The following is a 17,505-nucleotide window of genomic DNA, read 5'->3' as shown; positions in this document are numbered from 1 at the left end:
GCGCGGTGGCTCACGCCTGAAATCCCAGCACTTTGGGAGGCCGAGGTGGGCGGATCACAAGGTCAAGAGATCGAGACCATCCTGGCTAACACGGTGAAACCCCGTCTCTACTAAAAATACAAAAAAATTAGCCAGGCGTGGTTTCGGGCACCTGTAGTCCCAGCTACTCGGGAAGCTGAAGCAGGAGAATGGCATGAACCTGGGAGGCGGAGTTTGCAGTGACCTGAGATTGCACCACTGCACTCCAGCCTGGGCCACAGAGCGAGAGTCCGTCTCAAAAAAAAAAATAAACAAAACTAAAAAAATTTAAAAAAAATAAAAAATAAAAAAATTAAAAAAAATAAAAATAATTAAAAGAGTATAATTGCATTGTTTATAACACAAAGGATAAATGCTTGAAGGGATGGATAAATGCTTGAGGGGATAGATACCCCATTTTACATGATATGATTATTATACATTGCATGTCAGTATCAAAACAATTCATGTACCCCATAAATATCTACAACTACTACAATTAAAACAATTTTTTTTTTTTTACAGCTGGCTGGGTGCAACGGCTCACACCTATAATCCCTGCACTTTGGGAGGCCAAGGCGGGTGGATCACCTGAGGTCAGGAGTTCGAGACCAGCCTAGCCAACAAGGTGAAACCCCATCTCTACTAAAAAGACAAAAACTAGCCAGGCGTGGTGGCACATACCTATAATTCCAGTTACTTGGGATGCTGGGGCAAGAGAATCACTTGAACCCAGGAGACACAGGTTGTAATGAGCCAAGATCACACCACTGCACTCTAGCCTGGGCAACAAGAGCAAGACTCTGTCTCAAAAAAATAATAAATAAATAAACAAATAACAATAAAAAAGGAACAGTTAAGTCATGCCATACAAGCACATTATAGAAGGGAAGAGAAAAAATATACACCAAATATAAAATATTTGGTACAGGAATTACCTCTGTATTTCTTACCTGTTAGGTAACTGAATAAAGCACATTATTTTAGCAAAAAAAAAAATACATTTCAAAAAAACAAATATTATAGCAGAAAAAAGTCTTGAGATGCTTGAAAAAATGGCAAGCAAACAAATTAATAACTCTATAAAAATCTAAATAAACATTCTCTGTATAAAATAATAATCTCAATGTTGTAATTTTGTATGTGTGTTTTAAGGACAGAAATAAAACACTATAGAACTAAAAAAATACATGTAACTCTAGAAGGTGTGATGATAGATAATATATCAATTTATAAAATACAGCAATGATAATACGCACAATATATCAAAATTTATGGGCTGCAAAAAAAGCAGTGCTCAGAGGGAAATTTAGAGCAACAGAATTGAGAGTCCAGAAATACATACCTATGGTTAAATTATTTTTGACAAGGGTGCCAAAAGCATTTGATGAGGAAAGAATACTATCTTCAACAAATGGTGCCAGGACAACTGAATAGCCACATGAAAACGAATGATGTTGAACTCCTACCTCATACTACATATGAAAAATAAAAAATGGATCAAAGAGCTGAATATAAGAACTAAAGCCATGCAATTCTTAGAAGAAAAACATAGGGGTAAATCTTCATGTCTTTGCATTTGGTGATGGTTTCTTAGATATGGCACCAATAGGACAAGTAAAAGAGAAAACAGATAAACTGGACATCATCAAAATAAAAATTTTTGTACAAAGGTCACCATGACAAGAGTTAAAAGACAACCCATAGATGGGAGAGAATATCTGCAAATCATATATCTGATAAGGGTCTGGAATATGTAAAGAACTCATACAATTCAACCACAAGAAGACTACAATCCAAAATAACCCAATTACAAAATGGGCAAAGGTAGAGCCCAAAGATAGATCAAGACCCTGTCTAAAAACAAACAAACAAACAAAATCCCATTATGCTAAGTGATAGAAGCCAAGCCACACACAAAAGGTCACATATTATATGAGTCTATTTATATAAAATATCCAAAACAGGTAAATCCATAGAGAAAGAAAGTAGACTGGTGGATGCCAGAGGCTTGAGGGAAGGTATAATGGACTAATGGGTACAAAATTTTATTTTGAGGTGACGAAGATGTTTTGAAACTTTACATGGCACTTTTGCAGCTTTGTGAATGAACTGTCAGTAAACTGTTCATTTTAAACGCATTAATTTTAAGTTATATGAATTTCACCTTAATTAAAAAAAATAAAATAGTACCACCAAAATGTGTGTGTACATATATATGCATGTGTATACACAAGCAGGAAAATATGAATGTGGACTAGATATTTGATATTAAGGAATTTTTCTTGGGATGTTCAGGCATTCCATGAAAAAAAGGGAAAAAAAAGGAATTTTGGGGCTGGATACAGTGGCTCACACTTATAATCCTAATACTTGGGAGGCTGAGGTGGGAGGATTACCTGAGAATAGGAATTCCAGACCAGCACGGGAGTTCAAGACCAGCCTGAGATTGCATTTCTACAAGAAACTTAATAAAAACAAATTAGCTGGGTATGGTGGCACATGTCTGTAGTCGTAATTATTTGGGAGGCTGAGGTGGGAGGATGGCACGAGCCCAGGAGTCTGAGGCTGCAGTAAGCTGTGACGGTACCACTGCAATTCAGCGTGTGCAACAGAGTGAGACTCTGTCTCTAAAGAAAGTATTTTTGGTGTTTTTAGGTATGTGAATGGTATGATAATATTAATACTTATAGATACAATTATTAGAATGTCCAGGATTTGTTTAAAAAATATCAAAGTCAGGCTGAGCATGGTGACTCATGTGTCTAATCCCAGCACTCTGTGAGGCACAGGTGGGTGGATCACCAGAACCCAGGAGTTTGACACCAGCCTGGGCAACATAACAAGACCCTGTTTCTACTAAAGATCAAAAAAATTAGCTGGGCATGGTGGTGTGTGCCTGTAGTCCCAGCTTCTCGGCAAGCTGAGGCAGGAAATCACTTGAGCCCAGGAGCTGTGATTGTGCCACTGCACTGCAACCTGTGTGACAAAATGAGACCTTGTCTCAAGAAAGTAAATAAATACCAAAGTCAGAGAAAAGGGTACAATTGATAGAGAAATAAATAAAACAAGATTGGTCATACACTGATAATTGTACACTGGATTCATTTACTATTCTACTAATATATATATATAAAAATACATATTATATATATTATATATGTAAAATATTCTACTATTCTACTAATATATAAATATATAATATACAAATATATAATATATAAATATATTAGTATAGTAAATGAATATATATTATATATTATATATAATGTATATTTATAAAATTTATATTTATATTTAAATATATACAGGAGTATATATAATTATATAGTATATATAATATATTTAAAAAAACATATATAATATATAATATAAATATAAAATATTTATAAATATAAATAAATATAAATATAAAATATAATATAAATATAAATATATTATATAATATATAATATTATATATTACATTATATATTATATATAAAATATATATAATATATAATTATATATATTATAATTGTATATAATTATATAATATATAATTATAATATATTTTATAATTTATTATAATATATATTTATATTTATAAATATTTATAAACATAAATATAAATATATTATAAAATTTATAAATATATATATAAATATAAATATATTTTAAATAATTATATATAATTATATATAATATGTATTTTTTTTGAGACAAGGTCTCACTCTGGCCCTCAGGCTGGGGTGCAGTGGAGCAATGTCAGTTCACTGCAACCTCTACCTCCCCAGTTCAAGCGATTCTCCCACCTCAGCTTCCCAAGTAACTGGGAATACTGGCGCACACCACTACACCCAGCTAATTTTCGTACTGTTTGGTAGAGATGGGGTTTCACCATGTTGGCCAGGCTGGTGTCGAACTCCTGACTTCAAGTGATCTGCCCACCTTGGCTTCCCAAAGTGCTGGGATTACAGACGTGAGTCACTGTGCCCAGCCTACTCCTGTATATTTTTGAAATTTCCCTTTAAAAACTTTTAGGCCAGGTGCAGTGGCTCACGCTTGTAATTCTAGCACTTTGGGAGGCCAAGGCAGGCAGACTGCTTGATCCCAGGAATTCCAGACGAGCCCAGGCAACATGTTGAAACCCTGTCTCTACACACACACAAAATTAGCCAGGTGTGGTGGCCCTCACCTGCAGTCCCAGGTAATCAGATGGCTGAGGTAGGAGGATCACTTGATCCTGGGAGGTCAAGACTGCAGTCAGCTGTGATCATAGCACGGCACTCCAGCCTAGGTGACAAAGCAAGACCTTGTCTCAAAAAACAATCAAACAGCAACAAGAAAAACCAACTTTTAAAAAAGTGGATAGAATTTAGGGCCAAATTGACAAATGTATTATCATAGTGCAAGATCTCATGATAATTATCTCAGCCAAGTTAAGGAAACAGAACAAGCTTGAATTACTGGACATATTTAAAATTCATTCCAAACAATTAAAGAACATATGTTCCTCTCAAATTCACATGGAACTGCAAATACTAGATCTGAACCATAAAGAACATATCATGTATCAAAACTTGTGACATACAGCTAATATAAAATTTCAAGGGAAATTTATAGCCTTTAAACTAAGCTTGTCCAACCTGTGGCCCGTGGTGTGGCTCAGGATGACTTAAAATGCAGCCCAACACAAATTCATAAACTTTCTTAAAACATTATGAGATTTTTTTTTTTTTTTTGCAATTTTTTTTTAACTCATCAGCTAACATTAGTGTATTTTATGTGTGGCCCAAGACAATTCATCTTTTTCCAGTGTGGCCCAGGGAAGCCAAAAGATTGGACACCGCTTCTTTAAACCCTCATATTAGGAAAGAAAGCTGTGTTCCCTGTTTGTATAGTGGTGTGTAAATTTAAAAAGAAAAGAAAGGAAAGAAAAGAAGACTGTGGTCAAAGGAAACAAAATTTCAATTAGGAGGAATAAGTTCATAGTGACTACAGTTAATAGCAATATATTGTAGTCAGGTTACATCAGCAAGATGGCCCACTAGAAGTCCCTAGCATTCATTTCCCTCACAAAGACAATCAAAACAATGAATAAACAACTACATTTTAACAAAAATAATTGAGGGAGAGCATTGACGAGCACAGAAACTCGGGATGGCCATATAGAGAATGGAAGGAAGCATCCGGCCTCCACCACCCAATCCCCCAACTGGGAAGAGCTAGGAACCAGGAAGAACTCCCTGCAGCAAGGAGGGAAGCAAGAGGATTCCAGTAACCAACCCTACCAACAGACCTCACCACTGAGGTTCCCTGCAGTCTTCACAGGCACCAAGCCCAGCTGAGGAAGCTCTCTGGAGTCCACACTGCTGTGCTGCCCCGAGAGAAGAAACCGACACTGTGTCCCAAGCACTGTAGTTCATGTAGCTACTGTGCTATGTCATCTTGGAATCCAAACTACGGCTGGAGTGTGTCTTGCTCCAGGGCTGAGTAGCCACAGTTCCCCTTTATCCCTGAGGCTAAGCCAAGACTGAACCACACTAGCCCAGTGGCCCAACATCCCCAAATTGAGCTGCAAACAGCTGTTATACCCTTGTACAGGGGTCAGGGGAAGCAGAGGTGGAGCCACCCCACCTACCCCTCCTATCACTCCCTCAGGCCAGAGCTGAAGCAGTATCCTGCCTCCTAGGGAAACAGTACCTTAGCTGCTCAGAGCAGTCACGCCTCTCCAGTGCATAAGGTGAAGCAACTACCCACATTCCAGGAAATGATGCCTGGGCCTCCCAGAACAGTCATGCCCCCCAGGCTTAAGCTGAAGCAGCAAATGGGCCCATGGAGAACTGGTGCTGTGGCCAAGTTGAGCAGCTGCCCATCCCAGGGCTGAGCTGACAGTATCATGTGTCCTAGGGAAACACAGCAGTGGTTGAGCTGAGACACTCTGCCCTACAGACCAAACTTATCTAGTAGTCATCTTACCTAGAGCTGGACTAGCCCCCTAGAGTCTGAGCTGCTAAGACACCCTTCTCCGTAGGGAGTGCAGTCATTGCTATGCTGTTCTCTACACCCCCAGGGCCTAAACAACAGCTGTACTCCACCATTCTGGGGCACTTGCTGCTGCTGCTGCTGCTGCAACTGGCCTCACAGAGTCTGAGATATTGCCAAGTTCCCAGGGACTATAGTTACTATTACACAGTGCTTTATCCCCTTGGAACTTGAGTTACCACCGAGCCCTATTGGCTCATGTTCCCAAACTGTAGCTGTACCCTGCTCCCAAACCTCCAGGGTATCCCCTCCATTCCCCTAGGCTTGGGCCAGTTCTGTGCCCTGCCTCTCAGAGGTAGAATCACAGCTACAACCTAGCTCGCTGGGCCTGAGCTGCTAGAGGGTATCTGAGAGTCACAGATCCTAGCTCTGTGGTCAATCTACATCCAACTCTGCCACAGAGTGCTAACCTGTACCCCAAAACTCAGGTGCCATAATAGGTTTGTGAGACCCTGATATGGTCTGGATCCATGTTCCCACCCAAATCTCATGTTCAATTATAATCCCCAATGTTGGAGGTGGGACCTGGTGGGAGGTGATTGGATCATGGTGGAGGTTTCTCATGGTTTAACGTCATCTGCCCGGAGCTCTCCTTGAGATAGTGAGATCTGGTTGTTTAAAAGTGTGTGGCACTTCCCCACTCTTTCTCTTCCTCCTGCTCCTGCCATGTGAAATGCTGGTTCCCCCTTTGCCTTCCACCATTACTGGAAGCTTCCTGAGGCCTTCCCAAAAGAAGCCACAGTACTTCCTGTACAGCCTGCAGAACTATGAACCAATTAAACCTCTTTTCTTTATAAATTACTCGGTCTCAAGTATTTGTTTATATCACTGCAAGAACAGACTAATACAGACCCTGTGCCTAGCACCAGTACCTGGAACCCAGCGCTACTGTAGCTACTTGTAGGCTATTCAGACCTGACACCTAGGTTAAGTCTTCCCTTTGGGGAGAAAATTAGAATAGGAGTACCCCAAAAGCCTTTGACACCAAGGACACTAACAACCTATGCTGCCATTGTCACTGCCACAAACTTCTACAGACTAGGCCACTGAGCACCCAGTTATTGCTGACGTTGAATGCAGCTGAAGAAGCTGCATGGAAACTATACCACTGCTCCTATCCACAAACAGACACTACACCCTTCCTGACTGGCACGATAAAACCCAACTGCAGGTGAACGTCTTTCTCTACAAAGCTACTCTAGAAAGTTTAGAAAAGGCAATTGTTCCACCAAATAAACAGACATTGACACAGAAACACAAGGAAGTATGACGCTACCAAAGGAACATAATACAGCTGACCCTCAAACAATGCAGGAATTGGGGTACCAACTGCTCACACGGTCAAAAATGTGTGTATAACTTTTGACTGCCCAAAGGCTTAACTACTAATAGCTTACTATTGGCTAGAAGCCTTACCAATAACATAAACAGTCAATTAACATATAGTTTTATGTTATATGTATTATATACTGTATTCTTATAATTAAGTTAGCTAAATAAAAGTTTATGAAGAAAGTCATGGCCGGGCGAAGTGGCTCACGCCTGTAATCCCAGCACTTTGGGAGGCCGAGGCAGGCGGATCACCTAAGGTCGAGAGATCGAGACCAGCCTGGCCAACATGGAGAAACCCATCTCTACTAAAAATATGAAATTAGCCGGGCATGGTGGCACATGCCTGTAAACCCAGCTACTCAGGAAGCTGAGGCAGAAGAATCGCTTGAATCGGGGGCGGAGGTTGCGGTGAGCCAAGATTGCACCATTGCACTCCAGCCTGGGCAACAAGAGTGAAACTCCTTCGCCAAAAAAAAAAAAAAAAAAAAAAAGAAAAGAAAGTCATAAGGAAGAGAAAATGTATTTACTAATCATTAAGGGGAAGTGGATCATCTTAAAAGTATTCATCCTCATCATCTAAATATAAGTTGAATAGGCTAACGGAGAGGAAGAAGAGGAGGGATTGGTCCCACTGTCTCAGGGATGGTAGAGGCTGAAGAAAATCTGAGTACAGGACCTGTGCAGTTTAAACCCATGTTGATCAAGGGAGTTGTAACTCTCTAGTAACAGGTTCTAATGACAAAAAGGCAACGAGTTGCCAAAATTTTTCAAAACAATGATCTTAAACTTAACAAGAAACAAGAAAATACAAATAGATAATTCAATGAAATCAGGAAAATAACTCACAATATGAACAAAAAATTCAACAAAGAGATATAAATAATAAAAAGAACAAAACAAAAATCCTGCTGCTGAAGGATTCAATGAATGAAATAAATACAATAGAGAGCTTCAATAGCAGACTTGATCAAGCAGAGAGAATTTCTGAACTTGGACATAGGTCATTTGAAATTACCCAGAGAGAGAAAAGAAGGAAATAACGATGAAAATGAACAAAGAAAGTCTATAAGAATTATGGGATACCATTAAATACTGTAAAACACTGAACGAGGCCAGGTGTGGTGGCTCAGGCCTGTAATCCCAGTACTTTGGAAAGCCGAGGCAGGCGGATGACTTGGGGTCAGGAGTTGAGACAGGCCTGGCCAACATGGTGAAACCCTGTGTCTACTAAAAATACAAAAATTAGGCAGACATGGTGATGCACAACTATAATTCCGGCTATTCAGGAGGCTAAGGCATGAGAATCGCTTGAGCCCAGGAGGCGGAGGTTGGAGTGAGCCAAGATCGAGCCAGTGCACTCCAGCCTGGGAGACAGATTGAGGCCCTGTTTCAAAACAAAACAAAACAAAACCCCCCACACACATTGAATGAAATAAATTGGAGAACACACACAAAAAATGGAAAGACATCGCATTTACGGATTGGAATAATTAATATTGTGAAAATGACCATACTACCAAAGGCGATCAACACATTCACTGCAATCCTTATAAAAATACCAAGGAGCTGCGTACAATGGCACACATCTATGGTCCCAGCTACTCAGAAGGCTGAGGCAGGAGGATTGCTTGAGCCCAGAATTCCAAGGCCAGTCTGGGTAATGTAGCAAGACCCTATCTCTTAAAAAACAAAACAACAACAACAAAAAAACCCTGAAATCCCAATGATAGTCTTCACATAAATAGAAACAACAAAAACCTTAAAATTTGTATGGAACCACAAAAGACCTTGACTAGCCAAAGCAACCCTAAGCAAAAAGAACAAAGCTAGAAGCATCATACTATCTGGCTTCAGAATACATTACAAAGTTATATAACCAAAACATCACAGTACTGGCATAAAAACAGACACACCAACGGAAGAGAACAGAAAATAAACAAACAAAATCTACGCACTTACAGCCAACTGATTTTCAACACAGGTACCAAGAATATTCACTGGGGAAGGGACAGTCCCTTTGATAAAAGGTCCTGGGAAAACTGGCTATCTGTATGCAGTAAAATGAAAGCAGACCCCTAGCTCTCACCATATATAAAAACCAACTAAAAATGGATTAAAGACTTAAATATGAGACCTGGAACTATAAAACTACCAGAAGAAAACACAGGGGTAACGCTTCAGGACATTGGTCTAGGCAAAGATTTTATGGCTAAGACCTCAAAAGCAAAAATAGACAAATGGATTTGTATCAAACTAAAAAGCTTTTGTACAGCAAACTAAACAAGCAACAGAATGAAGAGACAACCTGCAGAGTGGAAGAAAATATTTGCAAACTATTCAACAAAGGATTAATAAATAATTTCATTTAGAAATGGACAAATGAGCTGAACAGACATCCCTCAAAAGAAGATATACAGGCCAGGCGTGGTGGCTCACACCTGTAATCCCCACATTTTGGGAGGCTGAGGCTGGAGGACTGCCTGAGGTCAGGAGTTTGAGACCAGCCTAGACAACATGGTGAAACCCTGTCTCTACAAAAACACAAAAAATTAGCCAGGGATGGTGGCACAGACCCGTGGTCCTAGCTGCTCGCACCTAAGCCCGGGAGATTGAGGCTGCAGTGAGCTGAGATTGAGCCACTGCACTCCGGCCTGGACGATAGAATGAGACCCTGTCTCATGAAGAAGACATATGAATGGTCAATGGGTATGTATCTTAAAAAAAAAAAAAATCTCTAAGAATCGGGTAAATACAAATCAAAATCACAATGAGCTATCATCTCACCTCGGTTAGAGCGGCTATTATCAAAAAGACAAAAAATAACAAATGCTGGCAAGGATTTGGAGAAAAGGGAACTCATACATTGTTGGTGTAAATTAGTACAGCCATTATGAAAAACAGTATAGAGATTACTCAAAAAATGAAAAATAGACTACCATATGATGCAGCAATTCCACTAATGGGTAAATATCCAAAGGAAAGGAAATCAGTAAGTCAAGGAGAAAGCTGCACTCCCATGTTTATTACATCATTATTCCACAATGGTCAAGATATGGAATCAACCTAAGTGTCCATAAACAGACAAACTGGTAAAGAAAATGTGGTATATATACACAATAGAATACTATTTAGCCATAAAAAAGAATGAAATTCTGTCATTCACAGCAACATAGATGAGCTTAGAGGACATTATGTTCGAGAAATAAGCCAGGCACAGAAAGACAAATACTGCATGTTCTCACTCATGTGTAAAGTTAAAAGGTTGATTTCATAGAAGTAGGGAGTAGAATAATGGTTACTAGAGGTGGGAAAGGGTAGGGGAGGGAAGGGAACAGACAAACGGTTGATGGTTACAAAAGTACAGCTAGGACAGAGTGTGGTTGCTCATGCCTGTAATCCTAGCATTTTGGGAGGTCAAGCTTGACCCCAGGCAACCTGGACAACATAGTGAGACCCCATCTCTACCAAATATAGTAATTAAAAAATTAACTGGGCATGGTGGTGTACACCTGTAGTCCTAGCTACTCAGGAGGCTTAGGTGAGGATTGCTTGAACCTGGGAGATCAAGGCTGCAGGGAGTTGTGATGATGCCGCTGCACTCCAGCCTAGGGAACAAGAGTGAGACCCTGTCTCAAAAAAAAAAAAAAAAAAAAAAAAAGACAGCTAGATAGGAGGAATAAGTTCTAGTGTTCTATAGCACTATAGGGTGACTATAATTAACAATATATCATATATTTTCAAATAGCTAGAAGAGCAGATTTTGAATGGTCCCAATACAAAGAAATGAAAAATGTTTGAGATGATGAATATGCTAACTATCCTGATTTGATCATTACACATTTTATACATGTATCAAAATATCACACTATACCCCATTAACTTATACAATTATGTGTCAATTAAAAATAATGAAAGAAAAAAAGCCAAAAACCCCACAATATATTATATACTTGAAAACTGCTGCAAGAATAGATTTTAAATATTCTCACCACAAAAAAAGTATACAAGTAATACATGTTAATTAGCCTGCTCTAACCCATCCAGGATATATACATACATCATGTTGTATATCATCAATATACACAATTTTTGTCAATTAAAAATATTTTTTAAAACATGCTTTTATGGAAAAAAAAGACTGACTTAATGAACTATGTGTCCATTTTGAAAAGCCAGAAACTAAGAAATGTGAGCATATAAAAATGAAGGCCATATTAAAGGATGTAATTCAATGAAACAGAATAAAAAGACACAATGCAGATGTCAACAATGCCACAAACTGGTTTTCTATAGAGAAAGGGAAGGATAGGCCTCCAGAGAAAGAAAGAAAAAAAAAGCACAAATAAGCCAGGCACTGTGGCTCATGCCTGTAATCCCAGCACTTTGGGAAGCCGAGATGGGCGCAGTGCTTGAGCTCAGGAGTTCGAGACCAGCCACGAGCAACATGATGAAACCTTATCTCTACAAAAAAATATAAAAATTAGCTGGGCATGGTGGTGCATGCCTGTAGTCCCAGCTACTCAAGAGGCTAAGGTAGGAGGATCATCTGAGCCTGAGCTGCAGTAAGCTATGATTGCACCACTGCCCTCCAACCTGGGCGACAGAGCAAGACCCTATCTCAAAAAAATAAATATTTAGGAATAAACTTGACAAGAGATACGCAAGATATATGTATTGTAAACTACAAAACCTAGGTAGGAGAAATTAAAGAATATCTGAATGAGTGACGACATATACTGTGTCTATAAAATGGAAGACTCAATAAGATATTATATCTTCCAACTTGATCTATGTATTGTATATTATCCCAACCAAAATCCCAGTAGGCTTTTTAAAATTGAGAATCTGATTCTAAAATTCATATGGAAGTGCAAAGGTTAAACAGCCAAAACAACTTTGGAAAAGAAGACAACGTTGGAGTTCTTACACTACTACTGATTCTTAGACTTAATACAAAGATATAACAATCAAGATATTATGGTATTGGTGTAAAAACAGACAAATAGATCAATGGACAGAATAGACAATCCAGAAATTGACCCACACATTATCTGGCCAATTGCTTTTTTCTTTGGCTGAGCTAGCTGAGGCTTTATTTTGAAAAAACAATTGAACTAGGTTTTGTCTGTTTTTAAAATTTTGTTTTAACCAGAAGGCTCCCAAAGGTATAAACTGGTTTTCAGTTGCGAGCATGAAAAAGAGGGGGTCGTCTAGGAACCACCCTAGGTTCCCTTAAGGGTGGGCTGAGGTCCACAATTGGGCCTCAGGTGGGTCTCCTGTTCCTTATGCTCCCCTGCACAGTTGCCTCCCCCATAGGCTCTGGTTGGCCAGAGGAGGTAGGTAGGCTGGGAGGAGTTGCAGTGGCATTCATTGCAGGACATCAAAGGACTCAGATACTAGCTTCCCATTGTGGATCTCGATCCTCTTCACAACCATGGCCCTGAAGGAGCTGGTGCAGCTGAAGGAGGTGAAGCCCCTGCCAGAATCTAAGCTGGATTGGAAGGGGCCCTAGGTCATACTTGTGGCCAAAACTTCTGAGGTCCCCGCAGGCCGAGCTCAGCCCCTTGAGTAGCCACTGTGGTTTTTGTACGGATACTCATATTCTGCATCCCAGACTCCACCTGGCTCTCCTTGCCTTTCAGCAGCTTCTTGTAAGTGGAGATCTTGATGTCCATGGCCAGTTTAACATTCACCAGCTCCTGTTACTCAAGCAGCTGACAGGCCATGTTTTGCTTGGCTCTCTGCAGGGTGGCTTCCAGCTTGGCACTGGCATCCTTAATGGCCAGCTCCCCTGCTACTCAGCATCTGGGATGGCAGCCTTCAAGGAAGCCCTCTGGCCTTTGAGGCCCTCATTCTCAGCCTGAAGCAAGCTGATGTTCTGGTTCATCTTAGAGATCTGTCTTCATGTGACGCAGGTCATCCTTGGCTTCCCAGGCAGCGTCTGCAGCAACTCACACTTGATCATATTCCTAATACTCCTCGTACATGCTTTCAGTTTCAGCTCAGCTGCAGCCGGTGATCTCCTCATACTGGGCACGGACCTCGGCAAGGATGCCATTTAAATCGAGGGAGTGGCTGTTGTCCATGGACAGGACCAGGGATGTGTCCAAGAACTGGGACTATAGCTCACAGATCTCCTCTTCATACAGCTGAATGAGGAAGTTGATCTTGTCAGTCAGCTCTTCCAGGTGAGATTCCAGCTTTACCTTGTTCATGTAAGCTACATTCATATCCTTCTTGATGAGGACAAATTCATTCTCCATCTCTGTAGGCTTGGTTATTTAAACTTCACACTCCTGATAGTCCTCCACTGGTCCCTCCATGTTGCCAAGTTCTGCCTCCAGCTTCAGCTGCTCCTGGCTCAGTGTGTCCAGTTGCTGCTTTAGGTTGTTGATGTAGCTCTCAAACATGCTGTCCATGTCGCTCCAAGCTACCTTTTGCTGCTGCAAAAGTATCCACTTGGTCTCCAGTATCTTGTTCTGCTGCTCCAGGAAGGGCACCTTCTCAATGAAGGGGGCAAACTTGTTGAGGGTCTTGATCTGCAATTTCTCCTGGGTGCATACAGCCTGGGTGTTGGTGTGCACATCCAGCTTAAGGGGACTTGGGAGGCTCTGGGTCACTGTGGCAGCTGTGATGCTCCTCCATACCACCAGACCTGGCATAGCCTCCCCTGAGACCCATGCCAGTGTCCAGGCCACCCCGGAAGCTGCTACGGTTGCCCATCCAGGAGAAGCTCAAGGAGTTGATGCAGACATCTGGCCCACTCTTGTATAAGCAGCTGCCAAGGGCCTAGGGACCAGAAGTGGATACCTTGTAGGACTTCTGGGTCACCCTGATAGATATGGTGGAGGATGGAGTACAGGCTAGCAGGCTGAACTGGACAGATTCGAGATGGAGCTGAGAAGCTATTTCTAGGTGGTAGTCAATTGCTTTTTGACAAATATATCAATACATCAAGAGAAAAATGACACTTTTTAACTAATGGTGCTAAAACAACTAAATAGCCATATGTAAAACAATAAACCTTGACCCTTACCTCACACCAGATAGCAAATCAACTTGAAATGGATCACAGACTATCAAATGATAAAACTTCTAGAAGAAAACACAGGAGAAAATCTTTGTACCCTTGGACTTGGCAAAGATATATTAAACATGAAACAAACAGCACAAAATATAAAAGAAAAAAATCTACAAATTGGACTTTGTCAAAATTTAAAATGTGTTCTCATTACAGATGGGAAAAAATATTTATAAAACATGTACCTGACAAAGACCTTATATTCAAACTCTAAAGAACTTTTACAACTCAGTAAGACAACTCAACTAAAAAAACTGGCAAGATGTTTGAAGATACAACTTCACTAAAGAAGGTATATAGCTAGCAAGTAAGCACACAAAAAGATGCTGATCAGCATTAGTCATTAGGGAAACAAAAATTAACATCACATTAGATTTAAGTCCTTAATCCATCTTGAGCTGATTTTTGTATAAGGTGAGAGATGAGGATCCAGTTTCATTCCCCTACATGTGGCTAGCCAATTACCCCAGCACTATCTGTTGAATAGGGTGTCATTTCACCACTTGAAGGTTTTGTTTGCTTTGTCAAAAATCAGTTGGCTGTATGTATGTGGGTTTATTTCTGGGTTCTCTATTCTGTTCCATTGGTCTATGTATCTATTTTTATACCAGTATCATGCTGTTTTGGTGAGTACAGCCTTATAGTATAGTTCGAAATCAGGTAATGTAATGCCTCCAGATTTGTTCTTTTTGCTTTGTCTTGCTTTGGCTATGCAGGCTCTTTTTTAGTTCCACATGAATTTTAGGATTGTTTTTTCTAATTCTGTGAAGAATGATGGTGGTATTTTGATGGGAATTGCATTACATTTCTAGATTGCTTTTGGCAGTATGGTCATTTTCACAATACTGATTCTACCCATCCATGAACATGGGATATGTTTCCATTTGTATATGTTGTCTAGGTTTCAGCAGTGTTTTGTAGTTTTCCTTGCAGAGGTGTTTCACCTCCTTGGTTAGGTATATTCCTAAGTATTTTACTTTTTTTGCAGCTATTGTAACAGGGGTTGAGTTCCTGATTTCATTCTCAGCTTGGCTGCTGTTGGCGTCCAGGAGAGATACTGCACAAAATTAATTGTGTACCTTAATTTTGTATCCGGAAACTTTGCTGAATTCTTTATTTTTTGTTTTTTGAGATGGAGTTTCACTCTTTTGCCCAGGCTGGAGTGCAATGGCCGTGATCTCGGCTCATGGCAACCTCTGCCTCCCGGGTTCAAGCGATTCTCCTGCCTCAGCCTCCCAAGTAGCTGGGATTACAGGCATGCACCACCACACCTGGCTAATTTTGTATTTTTAGTAGAGATGGGGTTTCACCACGTTATGTTGGTCAGGCTGGTCTCAAACTCCCGACCTCAGGGGATCCGCCCACCTCAGCCTCCCAAAGTGCTGGGATTACAGGCGTGAGCCACCTCACCTGGCCTTCTTTGCTGAATTCTTTGATCAGTTCTAGGAGCTTTCTGGAGGAGCCTTTAGAGTTTTCTAGGTAAACAATCATATCATCTGCAAACAGTGACAGTTTGACTTCCTCTTTACCAACTGGGATGCTCTTTTATTTCTTTTTTCTTTTTTGAGACAGAGTCTCACTCTGTCACCCAGGCTGGAGTGCAGTGGTGAGATCTTAATCTCAGCTCACTGCAACCTTCACCTACCGGGTTCAAGTGATTCTCATGCCTCAGCCTCCCAAGTAGCTAGGATTACAGGAGCCTGCCACCACACCCAGCTAAATTTTTTGTATTTTTAGAAGAGAAGAGGTTTCCACACGTTGACCAGGCTTGTCTCAAACTCTGGACCTAAGGTGATCCACCCACCTTGACTTCCCAAAGTGCTGGGATTATAGGCGTGAGCCATAGCAACTGGCCTAGATGCTCTTTATTTCTTTCTCTTATCTGACTGCTCTGGCTAGTAGGACTTCCAGTACTATGTTAAAGATGAGTGGTGAGAGTGGGTATCCTTTTCTTGTTCCAGGCCAGGCTGGTAGCTCATGCCTGTAATCCCATCACTTTGGGAGGCTGGGGAAGGCAGGTCACTTGAATCCAGGAGTTCAAGACCAACCTGGGTGACATAGTGAGACCCCCATCTCTACAAAAAAAAATTTAAAAATTAGCTGGGTGTGGTGGCATGTGTCTGTGGTCCCAGCTACTTAGAAAGCTGAGGTGGGGGGATTGCCTGAGCCCAGGAGGTTGAGGCTGCAGTGAACCATGATCATGACAGGGCAAGACCCTGTCTCAAAAGATTAAAAATTTCTTTTTAAGGGCTCGGTGTGGTGACTAATCCCTGTAATCCTAGCACTTTGGGAAGCCAAGGTGGAAGAATGGCTTGAAGCCAGAGTTTAAGATCAGACTGGGCAATATAATGAGATTCTGTCTCTATTGAAAAAAAAAAAAAATCAGCCAGGCATGGTGGTGTGTGCCTATAGTCCCTATAGCTTCTTGGGAAGATGAAGTGGGAGGATTGGTTGAGCTCAGAAGTTTGAGGCTACAGTGAGTCATAATCATGCCACTGCACTCCAGCCTGGGTGACAGAGTGAGACCCCATCTCAGGAAAAAAAATTTTTCAATAAATTTTTAAGTTTTATTGTTTATGTCATTAAAACAAATATATGTTAATATAGCAACATCAGAAAGTTAAAGTCACTTATAATTTTACAGAAATCACTACTGACATTTTTGCATATTCTTCCAGATTTTTTCTAAGCATATGTATTTATAAGCAGATATTCATTCACAAAATGAATTATTACTACACATCCAAGTGACTGTTCTATGTGCTGGAGATACAAGGATGATCAAGACATTTAAAGTCTCTATGTATAAAATTTATATTCTGTGTGTTTTATAACTATATCTGAATTTTTAAAATCAGGTTTATTTCATGATATCACAGAGGAACTGAACATTTTAAGTGAACTCATGTTTGCTAATTAAATAACACAATTATGGAAAATGCAAAAGAAACTGACCTGAATATAGAGATTTAATTTAATACAAAGCCGTCTGATGGCAAGGTAATAGAAATTTCTTCAATTTACTGAGGTGTTTACATAGATCTAAAA

General features: G+C 40.3%; 1 protein-coding gene across 14 annotated transcripts in view; it reads right to left on the bottom strand.

The window, feature by feature from the left end:
• CARF (calcium responsive transcription factor) overlaps window positions 1-17,505 on the bottom strand; it is an 86,874-nt gene that overhangs the window by 60,084 nt on the left and 9,285 nt on the right. For 2 of the 14 annotated variants that reach the window (XM_063648356.1, XM_063648363.1), the window contains exons 3-4: window positions 4,195-4,292; window positions 2,418-2,485 (exon numbers count right to left, since the gene is read on the bottom strand). The exons of 8 other annotated variants lie outside the window; for them this stretch is intronic. The gene's annotated coding sequence lies outside the window, so the exon portion shown is untranslated. Of the gene's footprint in view, window positions 1-702; window positions 799-2,417; window positions 2,486-4,194; window positions 4,293-14,412; window positions 14,472-17,505 lie in introns of those variants that run through there. 4 more of the 14 variants (XM_063648357.1, XM_063648358.1, XM_063648355.1 and 1 more) reach the window with 4 other exon arrangements.

The sequence above is a fragment of the Pongo pygmaeus genome, chromosome 11 (genome assembly GCF_028885625.2).
Source record: "Pongo pygmaeus isolate AG05252 chromosome 11, NHGRI_mPonPyg2-v2.0_pri, whole genome shotgun sequence".
Classification (NCBI taxonomy): Eukaryota; Metazoa; Chordata; class Mammalia; order Primates; family Hominidae; genus Pongo; species Pongo pygmaeus.
This window is presented reverse-complemented; position numbering and strand designations above follow the sequence as displayed.